Consider the following 18,114-nt stretch of genomic DNA (forward strand, 5'->3'; position numbering starts at 1 on the left):
AAGAAATTTCTCCAACTTACTTCACCTCTCTTTTATCTCACACTCATAGAATACTCTGGTGTCGGTGCCCAAAAGCTCGATGCACCTTTGTAGTTCACAAACATTTCCTTATAACTTCCTTGGTTATTTGTTGCAAGTTTTCACAACAAGAATAATTATTGCCATATGTTATCAACTATTTATAAACATGTTAATCTTATATTATACAACTTACCAACACATTTTTTTGCATAACCTTTCCATCTTTAACTACCTTTTCCCACATGCATTCTTCAGTTTCAAATCCGGAAGATTCATCAGTGTCATCATCATACATGTTCGTATTTGCATCACTACATTCAATATACAAGTATTGAATTGTAATTCTTTGTTTCGAAGCAGGTTGCTCGACAGAGTAAGGAAGTGTCCAACCACCTAGTGTGTTGATTTGTGTTAGTGTGTCGAAGTGTCGAAGCATGTTGCTTCACACAGGATTTCGACTTAGGCCTATTTTAGTAATGTTAGCTATTTTGTGCTTTTATAGTTTTGGGCTTTGCCTTGACGTCTAAGTTAACCTAAATCTATAAATAGATGGAGCAACCCTTGTTTTTGTAATGAGGTGAATAGAGTATTCATAACATTGTATTCACACTATTTTGCAGTTGCAAAGTGAATAACAAGTTTTCCACAGTTTGTGGGCAGAGAGAAACTCTGCATAATTTTAATTCTTCTTCTCCTTCATCGTTCTTTACACTCTTTCTTTCTCCATTCTTCTTTTCTTTTCATTGCTATTGTGTGGGGTAATAACAATTTTGTTCATCAAGATTGATTGAAATTCTCCATAGGTTTTAGGGGATTTCCAACATTTGGTACCCAGAGCTCCAGTTTAATCGATTCGTGGGAAGAAAATCACCATGGCAACGAATCATCCAAACGGACATTTTCCAGCAATCTTTCGATTCTCAAGAACAACAATTATGAGAATTGGTGCAAGCAGATAAATGTTGTAATCTGTTATGAAGATCTTTGGGATCTTGTGAAGGAAAGAGTAACAACGCTTGCAGAAGCCGCGACAGATCAAGAAAAGGCTGCAAATAAAGAATTGAAGAAGAAAGGTTATAAAGCTCTCTTTATAATCCATCAATATGTTGATCGCTCGACTTCGTGAGTCGAGAATGGGTACAAAGTGCAAGTGCACAGTTCTATCGCGTAGTTTTAAAAGATATCGATCCCACAGGGACTTATGAATCGATATACCGTTATCTAAGGTTACTTCGTAAAGCTAAGGTGAACAATGTTTGATTGTTTGGGGGAAAGCTAAAAACTAAACTAAGATCTAGATTAAATATTAATAAAGCAGATATCGGTATGCAGTTCGTCGTAATTAGGGAATCAATCCTTCGTCGGTCTCTTGGTTTTAAAATAAATCTTTTCAGTTGACTTTATTGATTAAAAGTTTTATCTCAAACTCTCGCTCTATTGAATAAACCATGATTTTATGTTAATGTAGCTGTCACTTATAATTAAGTCAAAAACCATTTTTTGAAAGCAATACAGTCCATAGAAACTCTTTTCAAGAAAACGCCGACCGTTTAAACACCCTTATCTCAAACTCTCGCTCTGTTGACTTAGGTTATATAGTTAAATTCGAATGCTTAACTCTCGTCCTCACATTCAATCTTTAAAAATACTTTTTGGAAAAGTTCGGAATTTAATTAACTCTAAAACTTGCTCTCGCCCTGATCTAGAATTAATGTCTAATTCACACTGTCCAGTTAAAACCTCAAACTCTCGCTCTATTGATTTTAACTTCTTTATGTCTTTTACTTTCGTAAAAACCTTTGTTATTAAACCTGTAAATTTAAACCGTAAAAAGAGTGATTTTAATTCTAAACTTAATTTAACCGACTTAGTTTTTATTCCTTCATTCCGCTTACTTTACATACCGATACCTAAATAAATTAGCCAGACATGCTAAACAAACTAAAATATTTATCATGCATAAACAGACTCATCCCAGGCAGATAATATAAATAAATAATAAAACAAAGCATTAAATAATAATTAAAGAACCTGAATGAGGTAAACAATAGTCTTGAACACTCCACCACAAGCCGGTAGGATTTGTTCTTGGATTCTTCAGTTAAACAACAAATTAAAACGAAGGAAATAAAACTAGATTCTAACGTAAGGTTAGATCCGGTAAAAAGGTGTACAATAGTTTCCGGTGTAGAAACTATTGTACGAAAAGAATTAACTAAATGCTAAAAGGAAAAAGGAAAATAGAAATTGCAAAAGAGATAAAGTAGAACTCGTAAAAATAATAAAGAAACAATGCCTAAGCTGCTGGAAAAATAAAATATGCAAAAGCGAAAACGGCAAAGGAAAAATGTGGAAAAGCTTCGGGACCCTCTTTGGTTTTGCAAGTGGCTATTTATATATGTTTGAGTAACCGCTTCCGCTGCCAAAAAGTCTTCAACGTGGATAAATGCATGGCGTGGATATAGGGCCCAACACTCCTCAACGTCTCCTCAACGTCTCTGAGGCGTTCCTTGCGCCAAAAATGTAGGGGAATGGTGTGACGTTCGTCACACCATGTGTGACGTCCGTCACAGGAGTGTGCAAGGCGTGACGCTCGTCACGCCCTCTGTGACGCCCGTCACATGCACGACACCTGCGCTTTTGTGTTTTGGGCTGGGCTTTGACATTTGGTTCATTTTCTTTCCTTTTTGCACCTCCTTTTCTTCCATTTTTACTTGTGCTTCAAAATAAGCCACCTGAGACAAATAGGAAGAAAATACCGCGTAATATCTAATAAAATGAAGTGAACTGAAATAAATAATAATAAAATTTAATTGAATTAAGTCCAAAAATATGATATAATTTCGTGTTATCAAACTCCCCCATACTTAGATCTTTGCTTGTCCTCAAGCAAAATTCGGTATAGAACTCGTTAAAGGTTTTAGCCAGATAAAATTTCAAAACACACATCAATTCGTAATAGGTTGCAAGTGGATTTAGTTTAGAAGCAACTTGAGTTTAATCTTGACATCAACAACCACCGTCACAACCTAGATAACCCTGCCTTATGCAAATCAGTTCAAGTACACTATGATAGCTATCCTGGTTCCTTTATTCTTATTTCACCCGTTTTCATTCTAGCGAAATCACATTAAGCCCTTTATCTTTTCGCGCACATAGTGGAGTAACCGGTTAGTGATTATGATCCCTCTTTTAGCTAGAAGTTCTGGTACTTAAGTCGGATAACTTCGTTATTCAGCCCATTGCAAATTGCGGGGGATCGAACCGTAGTTCGCCCTACCAAGTTCAGTACCAGATACCTACTGAACCAACTCATAATGGATCTTTCATATTGTGTTTTTGTATGATCTGCAACCTTTAGATTAAATGATCTGGTAAGGATCACCTAACTTAATTAGTGCATTTCCTGATATATAAATATTTTTTTTTATGTTACTTTGGGAATCATTCACTTATATTCATCGGCTCTCCACGTAGTTTGCTATTAAGATGGTGTTGATTTCTCGTATAAACTACTTGGGGTTACTATAAAACTAAAAGTTCAGGGGATTGGTATAATAGGTACTTATCCTGATCTAACGTGTTGGGTTCGTTTAGAGTGTTTGGCGGTAGTAGTCTTTGTCTTGATTCGACTCAAGATCGATAAGATGAGCAACCTTTATACTTATTGGGTGTTGAATTTTTGTTGTTGTGGCTCATGAAAATTTGAGGGAATAGATAATAGAAATTTGTTCACACTCGGGACTTAACTTAAAATAATAGATTTTTTTTTAAATAATACAATATAATTAAAATAACAATGGAGGGAAAGGTACATACTTGAAAAATGAAAATAGAAAGAACATGGTTTCCCCCCCCCCCCCCCCCCCCCCCATACTTAAACTAAACATTGTCCCCAATGTTTTAAGGAAATGAAATACAATATGGAAAGGAAAAAGAAACTACAACTAAGGCTGCCTTCCGCCTCTGGTTCTTGGACCTGGTGATCTCTGACGTAAGTTTAAGTTGTCGAACCTGCTGAACAACTCAGTAAACCGCTGGTCGGTTATGGCATTCCTAGCATCCTGTTGTTGTTGCATTTGGCGCATCATTTGCATCATCTCGACATTCTGTGCCTGCATACCATCAATAGCATCCATGATGTCGTCGTTGGTTGCAGGCCTTCTTCGTCGACGACGTTGGGAGGATGAGCCAGTTGCATTACCGGAAGGGTTGAGCGGGACTGACTGTTGTGTAGGAGGATGATCACCTTGCTCCATTGCTTCAAACTCATCCGTGTGCGGGTTTGTTTGTGAAGGCTCGGTGGCTTCGGGAGCGTTTAGATCATAGAGGTGGCGGTCGGGGTTTGTGACATCAGTTAGGGTGATATTTGGTAGAACAACGCTTGGGACTGCTTGGTTGTTCACCATAAGATAATATCCTCCGCCTACTCTGTTCTTAATCAGGCGGCTGGATCGACAGTAGCTGATATCCATAGATAGGGGAGGTAGAGATTCTAAAGTTTGGAGTTTATCCCCTAGGTTTAGGCCAAGTGCTATGGTGGTGATTAATCCACCAATTATAAAGGGTTGCCGGCCTCTAGCACATAAGGTGCGGATATGATGAAATAGAAAGGAGGCGGCGTTTACCTGAGTATCCGGTTCGAAGACGCATTGGAGGAAGAAAAGCTCCTTTGAGTTGACCTTGTTGTTGTTCGGTCTTCCAAAAACTGTGTTTTGCAAGATACGGATAAAGTACCGGATAGTGGGGTTATGTATATGGGAAAGAAGGAGCTCTTCCCAGTTGTAGGTATCTATACCGGAAATTTTCTTGAAAAGGCCGAAAACGTCAACTGTGTTCCAGTTTGAGTTTGGAGGGATTCTGGGGTGTACCAGACCTTCTATGGGGAATTGTAGCATGGTACTCAATTGGTTTTGGGTTAAGGAGTACTCGGTGTTAAACATACGGAAGGTTGCGGTACCGGTTAAAAATTCGTCTTCACCGGCGGGAGTGGTGTAGTCGTATGAACTTAAGAATTCTAAGGTTAGGGATGGGTAGGTGGGTTGATTATGAGTGCAAAGGAAGGTTAAGTTGGCTAGGCGGAGCATCCATTCGATACCTTGGAGTAATCCTAATTGTTGTAAACAAGTTAAATCGGGATACCTGGTGGAAACGACGCCTCGCTGTTGGAAACGCTCGAATTGCTCCCTTTGATAATTTTCATCTTCGGATCGGAAGATGATATTTCCGAAATTCTGATTTCCTGCCATTGTGATGAACGAATTTTGAATGAGTGATTTGGAAGGAAAAGAAATGTATTTGATAGGAGAGAATGGTTTGTGGTGAATGAAGGAAGGTTTGGTGGGTATTTATAGGAAAAGAATTTGGAAGTTGGAAAGGAGGTGGTTGAAAAGTGAATGAATATGGGTAAATGTGAATAAATGGGGAAGATAAAAAGTTGAAGGGGTGTAACGTTCGTCTCCAACGGCTCCTTAACGTTCACCTAGTCTGAAGGGCGTTACGCTCGTTACAGGTGCATGACGGGCGTAACAGGTTCTTAGTGTGACGTCCGTGACAAAATGTGTGACGCTCGTCACACTGTCTGTTTGGCCAATGTTCAGCTAGCGTCCTTCAGGTAAGTTATTATATATTGTTATTATTTATTTTTTTTTGTTTGTTTTCTACTGAATGATTTATTCTGCAATTTAATTTCTCCTGCATGCTTATTTTACTTTGTATAATAATAAGTCATAGGTAGCAACAGTAGAGAACATAATAGCTATTGCATGATAAAATTAAATAAATAACTTCCATAAAATGATCATAATGTAATATTGGAAAGAAGAACAAAAGAAATGCGAAACGGAAACAAATGCGAACATGAATTCAAATAACATTAATGAATAATCTAGCTTAAAACTAAATAACTAAGAAAAACAAATAAATACTATCCATCTGCACGATCTTTGGCCGAAGGAGCAAAAGAGTTAACACGATGTAGCAACTCGTGAAACTGATCTGTCATACTGCTCATGTATCCTAGAACTCCGTGTCTCATGTCAGTAAATTCTTCTCTGAGGGCGCCTTGTTCTGACATCAAAGCTTCAATGGCGGTGTTATAATCAGTTCCGGGCATATGATGCCGGAGGTCGGATACTGCTGATTCTTCGGTCTGAACAGGCTGAGGAGGAGGGTCAATATCATAATAGCCAGATGGTGTCTGAGGGTCAGATTCAGCATGAGGGATCTGGTCATCATAAGTCTCATAGTCATCACAAATCTCATAGTCCTGGATGGATTCAGTGGATCTAGCCGGAGAGGGGGTTTCGTTCAGGTTGTAGAGCCAGTTACTGCGGTTATGAACACTAGTCCTAGGATCGGGCATGGTGAAAAGGCAAAGAACTTGGTTATCAATAATAAGCTCAAACTCGTCAGACCCTAGGTTTGCTATAAACATAGTGTTGAAGAGGAAGGGTATACTCATAGTAGTAATGCCACAAAAAGGGCTTAGGTCAAGCATAGGCTGACGTAATCCAATAGCATTACCTATCATAGTTATCAAACCGCCTATTCGGATTGGTGCTCGCTCATCCTGGATAAGGTGGTCCATATTAGCTAACATAAAAGTGGCACCGTTTACTGGACGGTTCTGGGAAGCACAAAATATGATGAAGAGTTCATCACGTGAAACTGAAGTACTATTTGGCTTCTTCCCAAATAAAGTGTGGGTCAGGATCTTATGGAAATAGCGAAAGGCCGGGTTGTGTATGTTTCCAGGGAGAAACTCATGTTCCTCGGGCTCGTCATTTCCAGTCAACTTACCCCAAAAGTGTTCAAGTTCTCTATATTCAAAAAGTTCTTCCTGGCTTACTGTGAATGTGTCAAAGGAGGTAGGAAAACCCAAAAGGTTGGTAAAGTCTCTAATATTAAATTGGTACTCCATGTTGAACATTCTGAACTGGATAAAACCTCTGCTAATTCCTTTTCCATGGCTGGGTAGATAGATTAATGAGCTAAGGAATTCTAGTGTGAGTCTCCGGTAGGTGGTGAAATGTCTCAGGATAGGGGATGTCTCCCATCCTATCTGATTCAGCAAATACAGGACACTTTGTCTCAGTCCAAGGGCAGTCATAGCCCAATCATCAGCATATAAACTAGGTAGCATCTCTCTAGTGGCTAGTTCTTCAAACTTTTGTTTCTGAGCCATTCCTCTGAATTTGATACCCATACGATCAATATGTCCCATCTGGTTAGTGTTAGCTAGAGAAAAGAAAACATGAGTTTTAGTCAGGATTTGGCCAAATGCCGAAAGAAGAAAGAAAAGTTATTATTAAATTAAAATGAATTAGGAATGAATACTAAACAGAAATTAAAAGAATAATTAAGGAAGAAATAGGAAGATAATAATAATAATAAAAGGAAATAATAAAATAATCGTGGGTTGTCTCCCACTAAGCGCTTTGTTTAAATGTCGCAAGCTCGACAAAGAAACTGTTAAATATAATCTATTAATCCTGGAGGCGTTTCGTCTAAGTGTAGGATTTGCGAATCTCCATTGGTTTCCGCATAGTGATAGTGTTTTAGACGTTGCCCGTTTACGGTGAACGGTTCTGTGGATTTGCCTTTAATTTCTATCGCTCCACTGGGAAAGATGTTAGTGATATGAAAAGGTCCTGACCATCTGGATCGTAGTTTTCCCGGGAATAACTTTAGTCTAGAGTTAAATAAAAGGACTGCGTCGCCTTGCTTGAAGATTTTCCTTGATATACGCTTGTCATGCCATTGTTTTGTTCTTTCTTTGTAGATTCTGGCATTTTCATAGGCGTCTCTTCTGAGTTCCTCTAATTCGTTTATGTCAAGGATTCTCTTTTCACCGGCGGCTTTATAGTTTAGATTCAGGTTTCTAATAGCCCAATAGGCCTTATGTTCTAACTCTACCGGGAGGTGGCAGGATTTTCCATATATGAGCTTGAATGGGGTCGTCCCTATGGGGGTTTTATAAGCAGTTCGGTATGCCCACAAAGCTTCTGGTAATTTCAATGACCAATCTTTCCTTGAAGTGGCGACTGTTTTTTCTAGTATTTGCTTGATTTCTCTGTTAGATACTTCCACTTGTCCACTGGTTTGAGGGTGGTAAGGTGTCGCTATCCTATGTCTCACGCCATATTTAAATAATAATTTTTCGAGTACCTTGGATATAAAGTGCGATCCACCATCACTGACTACTATTCTTGGGATTCCAAATCTCGGAAATATTATATTCTTAAAGAGTCTAGTTACTACTCGGGTGTCATTTGTTGGAGAAGCTATAGCTTCGATCCATTTTGATACGTAGTCAACTGCCACGAGTATGTATTTGTTACCGAAAGAGGATGGAAAAGGTCCCATGAAGTCTATTCCCCACACGTCGAAGATCTCTACTTCCAAAATACCTTTTTGTGGCATCTCGTCACGTCTAGATATGTTTCCCGTGCGTTGACATCTGTCACATTCCTTAATAGCCGCATGTACGTCCTTCCATATAGTTGGCCAATAAAAGCCTGCTTGTAGGATTTTAGAGCAGGTCTTGGATGTACTTGTGTGTCCACCATAAGGAGCGGAGTGTCAGTGTTGGATTATATTTTCTACCTCTTCTTCGGGTATACATCGACGGAAAATACCATCGGGGCCCCTTTTGAAAAGTAAGGGATCGTCCCAGTAATAGTGTTTTATATCGTAAAAGAATCGTTTCTTCTGCTGGTAGGATAAAGTGGGCGGAATTATTCCGGCGGCTAAATAATTGACGAGATCAGCGTACCATGGTGTGACAGATATAGCTAATGTGGTTTCTACTTGCATGTCGGAGTTGTTCTCTTCCAAAGTAGCTATAAGTTTATCGTACGAGAAATCATCGTTAATTGAGGTTCTTTCCGGTTCAAGGTTCTCAAGTCTAGAGAGGTGGTCTGCTACTACGTTTTCAGTTCCTTTCTTGTCTTTGATTTCTAAATCGAATTCTTGTAGCAACAAGATCCATCTTAGGAGTCTAGGTTTAGCATCCTTTTTTGTTAAAAGGTACTTGATAGCAGCGTGATCAGTGTAAACTATTATTTTGGCTCCGACCAAGTAAGAATGAAATTTATCTAGCGCAAATACAACTGCTAGGAGTTCTTTCTCGGTAGTGGCGTAATTCATTTGCGCTTCATCCAGGGTTCTGCTTGCGTAATATATAACGTGAAGCTTTTTATCCTTTCGTTGTCCTAAAACAGCACCTACAGCATAATCGCTGGCATCGCACATTATTTCGAATGGTTCATTCCAGTCGGGTGTCTGCATTATGGGTGCGGAGATCAATGCTTGCTTAAGCGCTTGAAATGCTTTTAAACAGTTATCGTCGAATATGAAATCAGCATCTTTCATCAATAGTCCGGTTAAAGGTTTAGTTATCTTAGAGAAGTCTTTGATGAATCGTCGGTAAAAACCGGCGTGTCCTAAGAAGCTTCGTACTTCTCTCACAGTTTTCGGGGGTTGAAGGTTTTCGATTACCTCTATTTTGGCTTTGTCTACTTCAATTCCTCTGTTCGAGATGATGTGTCCTAAAACAATTCCTTCTTGCACCATAAAATGGCACTTCTCCCAGTTAAGTACTAAGTTTACTTTCACACATCGCTCAAGAACTCTTTCTAGGTTTTCAAGGCATTCTTCAAAACTTTGTCCGTATACGGAAAAGTCATCCATAAATACTTCCATGATATTTTCGAGAAAGTCGGCGAAAATTGCCATCATGCATCTTTGAAAGGTTGCAGGAGCATTACACAGGCCAAACGGCATTCGTCTATAAGCGAAGGTACCAAAAGGGCATGTGAACATTGTCTTTTCTTGGTCATCAGGGTGAATTGGTATCTGGAAGAAGCCTGAATAACCGTCTAGATAACAGAAATGTGAATGTTTTGCTAATCGTTCTAACATCTGGTCAATGAATGGTAAAGGGAAATGATCTTTTCGGGTTGCTTTGTTTAGTTTCCTATAGTCAATGCACATTCTCCATCCCGATTCGATTCGTTTAGTTATAGTTTCCCCTTTTTCGTTTTCAATAACGATTATGCCTCCTTTCTTTGGTACTACGTGTACAGGACTAACCCATTTGCTATCAGATATAGGATATATAATACCTGCTTCTAATAACTTGGTTATTTCCTTCTTCACTACCTCACTCAGGATCGGATTTAGTCTCCTCTGGTGTTCCCTAGAGGTTTTACAGTCTTCTTCTAACATGATGCGGTGCATACAAATAGAAGGACTTATTCCTTTAAGATCAGTGATGTGGTAACCTAGTGCGGTTGGATACTTCCTTAAGATATGTAGGAGTTTTTCTGTTTCGAGTCTTCCTAGGTCTGCATTAACTATCACAGGTCGTTCAAGTTCTAAGTCTAGGAATTCATATCTCAGATTTTTGGGGAGTGTTTTCAGGTCAGGGGTTGGTTTGTTAAGACATTGCGTGGGGTCCGGTGTTATTGCTGAACATTGGTTAGATTTGTCTTTTAGAGGATAGTCTGATGATTTGTCTTCTCCTAACTCTGCTTCTTTTATGCATTCATCGATGATATCCATGAAGTAACATGTATCTTCTATTGCAGGTGCTTTCAAGAATTGGGAAAGAATGAACTCAATTTTCTCTTCACCTACTTCGAAGGTGAGTCGTCCTCGTTTTACGTCTATGATTGCACCGGCAGTTGCTAAAAACGGTCTTCCCAGTATAATGGGTGTAATATCATCTTCTCTAATGTCCATAACTGTAAAATCAGTTGGAATGTAGAATTGACCTATGCGTACGGGAACGTTTTCAAGAATTCCTACAGGATATTTTATGGAACGATCTGCTAGTTGCACAGACATTTTGGTTGGTCTTAATTCTCCCATTTCCGGTTTCTTACATATGGATAAAGGCATAACGCTAATTCCGGCTCCTAAATCGCATAAGGCTTTGTCGATGACAAATTTTCCTATGTGACAGGGTATAGAGAAACTACCCGGATCCTTGAGTTTAGGAGGCATGTTTTGGATTATAGCGCTACATTCGGCAGGGAGTGTAACGGTTTCGCTATCTTCAAGTTTCCTCTTATTAGAAAGAATTTCTTTTAAGAATTTAGCATAGGAGGGCATCTGCGTAATGGCTTCGGTGAACGGAATTGTAACGTTTAATTGTTTAAGGAGATCAACAAATTTTCTGAATTGGCCCGCATCTTTGGTTTTAACAAGCCTTTGAGGGTAAGGGATAGGTGGTTTGTAAGGTGGTGGAGGTACATAAGGTTCCTTCTTTTCTAGGGTTTCCTTATTACTCTCTTCCTTTTCCTTAGGTTCACTTTCCTCAGTTGATTTCTTAGGGTTTTGGTTTTCTATCCTTGGATCAGACGGTCCTTCCACTTCCGTTCCACTTCTTAATATAATTGCATGAGCGTGGCTTCTCGGGTTAGGTTGGGGCTGTCCAGGGAATGTACCAGTTGGGGCAGCAGTAGGTGCTTGTTGTTGAGCTACTTGTGATATTTGTGTTTCCAGCATTTTGTTATGGGTAGCCAAGGCATCTACTTTGCTTGCTAGTTGTTTAAGTTGTTCGCCAGTGTGTACATTCTGGTTTAAAAAATCTTTATTGGTTTGTTGTTGGGAAGCTATAAAGTTTTCCATCATGATTTCCAAGTTGGATTTCCTAGGCGGGTTATTGTTAGGCATGGATGGGTTCGGTTTCTGATATCCCGGAGGTATAGCTGGGGCTTGATTTGGAGACTGTCCAGGTGCGTACAAAGCATTATTACTCTTATATGAAAAGTTTGGATGGTTCTTCCAATTTGAGTTATAGGTATTCGAGTAGGGGCTTCCTTGAGCATAGTTTACTTGCTCTGCTTGGATTCCTGTCAAGAGTTGACAATCCGTAGGAGTGTAACCTTGGATTCCACAGACCTCGCAATTCTGAGTTATAGCAACCACGGCGGCTGGAGGTGATACGTTTAAACTTTCAATTTTCTGGACCAAAGCATCCACTTTTGCATTAACGTGATCAAGGTCGCTTATCTCGTACATGCCAGTTTTCGTTTGAGGTTTTTCCACCATTGTTCGTTCGGTTCCCCACTGATAGTGGTTTTGGGCCATGCTCTCGATAAGCTGGTAAGCATCAGCATAAGGTTTGTTCATTAGTGCACCACCTGCAGCGGCGTCTATTGTTAACCTTGTGTTGTACAAGAGACCATTATAAAATGTGTGAATTACTAACCAGTCTTCCAAACCATGGTGTGGGCAAAGTCTCATCATATCTTTGTATCTTTCCCATGCTTCGAAAAGAGACTCGTTGTCTTTCTGTTTAAATCCGTTTATCTGGGCTCTTAACATAGCTGTTTTGCTTGGCGGAAAGTATCGGGCAAGAAAAACTTTCTTCAACTCGTTCCATGTGGTGACTGAGTTGGAAGAAAGAGATTGAAGCCATCTTCTAGCGCTATCTCTTAATGAGAAAGGAAAAAGACGAAGTCGAATTGCCTCTGAAGTGACACCATTAGCTTTAACAGTATCAGCGTATTGGACAAATACGGATAAATGAAGGTTTGGATCCTCGGTAGGATTTCCAGAGAATTGGTTCTGTTGCACAACCTGCAACAGCGAAGGTTTAAGTTCGAAGTTGTTTGCTTTGATAGCTGTCATACGGTGAACTGGACTTTTTGTGTTTTTTATCGCAATGTCGCGGTTAGCAAGAGTCGCCACCGACTTTTCTTTTATCCAATAAGGAAAGGTGGAAAAGAACAGGAAAAACCTTAATTTAGATTTTGGGTTCGGGAGGTACATTATACAAAGGGAAGGTGTTAGCACCCTTTGTATCCATGGTTATCCATGGGCTCTTAATTGCTCGATCACTTATATTATTTTTGTCTAAAAAAAAAAGTGTTTGTGAATTGTTTAGAAAAATTGTTTTGAAAAGAGAATTTAACTTTGTAATGATTCTTGTATGAATGTATACAAAGTGGTTATCCCGTTTTAGTTTTGAAAATTGTTTAGAAAAATATAACTCGGTAATGATTCTAGTATGAATGTATACCAAGTGGTGATTTTCTAAAGGCATTTTGAAAGGTGTGAGGTGTAAAAAAAATGTTTTAAGTTGTGAGCCAGCAATTAAGAGTTATACCGACCCAAGGTCTTTACGGGCATTTCCTATCCTTATGAGGGTAAAACTGTCCTTATTATTGAGAAATAAGTAGTTTTATCCTTTGGATGTAAAAGGGTCATCGTAGGGTCATCGATTGGTCATTGAAGGCAACAGTTATGAGGATACCTTAGCATTCGAAGGGACTATCATCATTTAACCGTAGGCAACATCGGAGGGTCATCGAGGGACAAAGTTGTATATTCGAAGGCAACATCCGAGGGACTATAATTTATTTTATGATGATTTAACCGAAGGGTCTTTGCTAAGGGTATCCCCAAGTTCGCGGGACATGACCGTAATATCGTAATCGTAAGGCAACAAAGAGAGGTCCAAGATCACTTATTCAAAGGCAAAGTTTTACAATTAATTATATAATTAGGATGAAACTCCACATTATTAATCCACATTAAAATTATTAAAAATAATATATTAAAAAATTAATACATTAGAAATTAATACATTAAAAAATTAATTTAGGGTGAAACTCCACAAGGGTATCCCACAAATAAAGTGGAATACCTAGCCAATAACCTTTTCCTGGGATATGTGAACCTTTACGAAACTCAAAAAAAAGAAACATGTCAGAACACCAAATCAGGGTGCAATCGAAGATTACACCGGAGAAATATCACAATAATAAATAGGATAGGATAAATAATGCATGGCTATGATAAAAACATAAAAAAAACAGACTAGAAGAATCAGGTACTGTCTCGTTCGCCTCTGCCTCGCCTAGCGAAGGCCACGGATTTTGAATTTGAAAACAGCCCCATGTTAGGAACTTTGAATTTTATGGCATTTTATCACAGGAATAACATGGTCAAACATTCAGGGTATTCAGGCATATTTAAATTCCCATACGAAAGCAAATTATATATCAACATTTAATCATGATGCATTATATATGTAGATATGGCCAATTGAAAGTATAAACAATAGAGATACGCAAACCTGTTTGCCAATTCAAGGTTGAAGGGATTGACCACATGTAGTATCGGAATAAGTTAGGCAGCGGGAATTGGACGGCGATGGCTTCAGTGCAGATGGGCTGCCTTCAGGGTTTCTTTACTCTGAATTCTCCGGGTAGGCAGGGTTCCTATGCCAAAGTTTCTATCCGTCCTTCTCTGTTCTCTCTCTTTCTTTTTCCTCAAGGTTTTGTTCCAAGGAAACCTCAGAGTGTTTTGCTTCTCTTCCTTCTTTCTCCAGTGAATCTCCCAGTGTAAACTCCAAGTGTAACTCCCCTACTGAAACTTCAGTATTTATAGACTAATTTCGTGGGTAATGGGCTTGGAATGAGGGAGACCCAAGTCCAAAATAATTTGTTATATTTTATTTATTTATTTATTTTGATTATTTAATTAATTAATTAATTAATTAAAAAAAATTCTCTTTTTTTTTTTTTTTTTTTTTTCGTTTCTCGTTTTTTTTTTTTTTTTTTTTGGCTCAGAATGAAGCCCGAAATTTTTGTTGTCTGTCAGCTTCGCTAGGCGAGCGCGTAGCGAACAGGCCAGTTTGGGCCATTTTCTGGATTGGGCCATCCGTGAGCTGGGCCTTTGTTTCTTCAAGATCAGTGTTATATATGAGTCGGAATGCCTTGCAAAATGTCTTGAAATATTAATGGGCAAATTTTGGGGTATGACAGCTGCCCCTGTTCAATATTCTTGGACCGAGAGAGTTAGAATGGTGTATACGCCATTCGTGGTCTGGAGGTGGAAGATTATTGAACACTAGAATGCCCCAAAAATTTGCACTTGAGAATCGACAGTTGGTCTTGATGGAGATGGGCTTAAAGATGCCATCCGGGAGGTTTGATGACGAAAGCTTCAGATCGCGCCGTATATTAGGCCAATTTGAAGACATGGGTGCCACACTGGGTCGTACGTTAGACCGTATAATGAGTCATCCATTAGGCTGCTGACTTCGCTGGGGAGTCAGAGTGTGTCATATGCTGTTGGGGATAAAGGATCAGAATGGACCATACGCTAGATCGTATCTGAGTTGCAGAATGAGCCGTACGTTAGGCTGAATCTGATGACGAAAGGGGTAGTCGTACGTTAGACTACACTTCAGAAATGTACCGTATGTTAGGTAGGATCTGATGATGAAAGGGGTAGTCGTACGTTAGACTACACTTCAGAAATGTACCGTATGTTAGGTAGGATCTGATGATGAAAGGGGTAGTCGTACGTTAGACTACACTTCAGAAATGTACCGTATGTTAGGTAGCATCTGAGGGGATGGACATCCGAACGGGTCGTACGTTAGACCGTCGCAGCATGAGTCGTCTGTTAGGCCGCATCTGATGATGAAAGCGGTAGTCGTACGCCAGACTACACTTCAGAAATGTACCGTACGTTAGGTAGCATCTGAGGGTTGTAAGATCCAAACGGGTCGTACGTTAGACCGCGTTGGGGTTGTTGAAGTTCAGAATGGATCGTACGTTAGATCGTATCCGAGTTGTAGAATGAGCCGTCCGTTAGGCTGCATCTGAAAAAGAAAGTAGTCGTACGCTAGACTACACCCCTGAATGTACCGTACGCTAGGCAGCATCTGAGGATTTGAAGGTCCAAATGGGTCGTACGTTAGACCGCATTGGAGTTGCTGAAGAAGTCATATGTTGGGCTGAATCAGAATGAACCGTACGTTAGGCTGTATCTGATAACCTGTATATGTTGTACTTGCAATAAATGTCTGGGATGGGCTTAGAGATGCCATCGTTAGGAGGATATCGAAGTGTTGTCAGAATGAATGTTCCCATGAACTGTATTTGAAATATGTATCTGAATCTTGAATGTGATTGATAAAGGTGTCTGTCTGAATGAACCTTCTACTTTGACTATATCAGGAGGATAATTAACCTGCAAAGAAAAAGTTAGCTTCATGCTATGTCATGATGCATGAGATGTTTCGTGTTATGCTAAAATAAATGTGAATGTTGTATGCATGCGTATGCTGTGAAAGGATGTAATGAATGAGTTATGCGTATGAGAAGTTCTGCTTGGGGACTCTACTGGGGAAAATAAATCCCCATCTACTGATTTGAGACATTTGTGTCGATGACCCTTTCTCGGCTGGGGATGCTTGATTTCTGTCTGATGGTGGAAATATTCAACAGAGCCTGGCTGGGGATGGATGAGATGATCAATCTGTCTGGTGACGCCGACCTCTGTTGGGGAGTAACTGGCTGTGCCTGGGGATACTGCCATTTTCTGAGGAAAAAAAAAACAGGCTTGCTGGGGAAGAGAATTGGTAGCGGATTCATTGGAAGCATGATTAGACCTTTTCCTTGATCCTGAAGTCGGGTAGTAATTGCTATTGCTATTCTATGCATGTATTTTTGGTAAACATCAGTCATATTCAAATGCACATATTAATTCAAATTAAATCAATGGACATTTACGCAACCAAAACAGAAAAGTAAAAACAAAAGCATCTTTTTTTGAAAGAGGGTTGTATTGATTTTGAAAGGAGGCCTATAAACAGGCAATTTGTGTACAAGGAGACAGAAATCCTAGTAAGAGGAAATTGTCGAAAACAAAGAGAAAGCTATGTGGAAGAAGTCCTATTGATTTTAAGCCTACTACTGTCATTATGTCTTCGAGCATCTCATCCCTTGCTGTCGGATAGAAGTGATTGGCTTGGTCAGTCCCTCGAACTTGGATGAAAGTTGACTGAGAACGGGACATAGTCATACGCTTTAATCCCTAATTTTTGCCTGGACCGCCCTTTTCAGGTTTTCAGTCCACCAGGATACCCTTTTTTGCCCAAGCCGCCTTTTCAGGTTTTCGACTTGCCGGGTGTACATTTTTTTTATATATCCCTAATTTTTGCCCGAACCCTTTTGGTTCGCCGGGATGCCCTTACTTTTGCCTAGATACGTCGATCTAGCGGGTCTCTTTTATGCGTAGTATTTTTTAACTATGTCCGCGTTCACGGGATGTGGGAAGTCTTCACCATCCATTGTAGCGAGTATCATGGCTCCACCTGAGAATACCTTCTTAACTACAAATGGCCCTTCGTATGTGGGAGTCCATTTGCCTCTGGGGTCAGTTTGTGGTAGGATGATGCGTTTGATTACCAAGTCGCCAATTTGATACACTTGTCTCTTGACCTTTTTGTTGAATGCCCTGGTCATGCGCTTCTGATATATCTGCCCGTGACATACAGCCGCAAGTCTCTTCTCATCCATCAAATTTATCTGATCGAGTCGAGTCTGAATCCATTCGACCTCGTCTAAGCCCGCCTCTTTCATGATCCTTAGAGAGGGAATCTGAACTTCCACTGGTAAAACGGCTTCCATTCCGTAGACTAAAGAGAAAGGAGTTGCCCCTGTCGAAGTTCGCACGGAAGTACGATAACCATGAAGAGCAAATGGTAACATCTCATGCCAGTCTTTGTATGTTACCGTCATCTTTTGTATAATCTTCTTAATATTCTTATTAGCCGCTTCTACAGCGCCGTTCATCTTTGGCCGGTACGGAGAAGAGTTATGGTGTGTTATTTTGAACTGCGTGCAGAGTTCAGTAATCATCTTGTTGTTCAAATTAGTGCCATTGTCAGTGATAATTCTCTCAGGGACGCCGTATCGGCAGATGAGGCTGTTCTTGATGAATCGTGCCACCACATTCTTAGTAACAGAAGCAAATGAGGCTGCCTCCACCCACTTTGTGAAGTAATCAATAGCAACAAGGATGAAACGATGTCCATTAGAGGCGGTAGGTTTAATCTCGCCAATCATATCAATGCCCCACATTGCAAAGGGCCACGGCACGGTCAACACGTTTAATGGAGCAGGAGGCACATGTACTTTATCCGCATAGATCTGGCACTTATGACAAGTTCTGGAGTGATGGTGGCAATCAGTTTCCATGGTAGACCAATAATACCCTGACCTCAGAATCTTCTTGGCCATTTTATGTCCACTAGAATGAGTCCCAAAGATACCGTCGTGC

General features: G+C 39.8%; 1 pseudogene; it reads left to right on the forward strand.

Moving 5' to 3' along the window:
* Positions 1 to 12,250: 12,250 nt before the first annotated feature.
* Positions 12,251 to 12,350, forward strand: LOC127088943 (uncharacterized; annotated as a pseudogene).
* Positions 12,351 to 18,114: the final 5,764 nt, after the last annotated feature.

The sequence above is a fragment of the Lathyrus oleraceus genome, chromosome 5 (genome assembly GCF_024323335.1).
Source record: "Lathyrus oleraceus cultivar Zhongwan6 chromosome 5, CAAS_Psat_ZW6_1.0, whole genome shotgun sequence".
Lineage (NCBI taxonomy): Eukaryota > Viridiplantae > Streptophyta > Magnoliopsida > Fabales > Fabaceae > Lathyrus > Lathyrus oleraceus.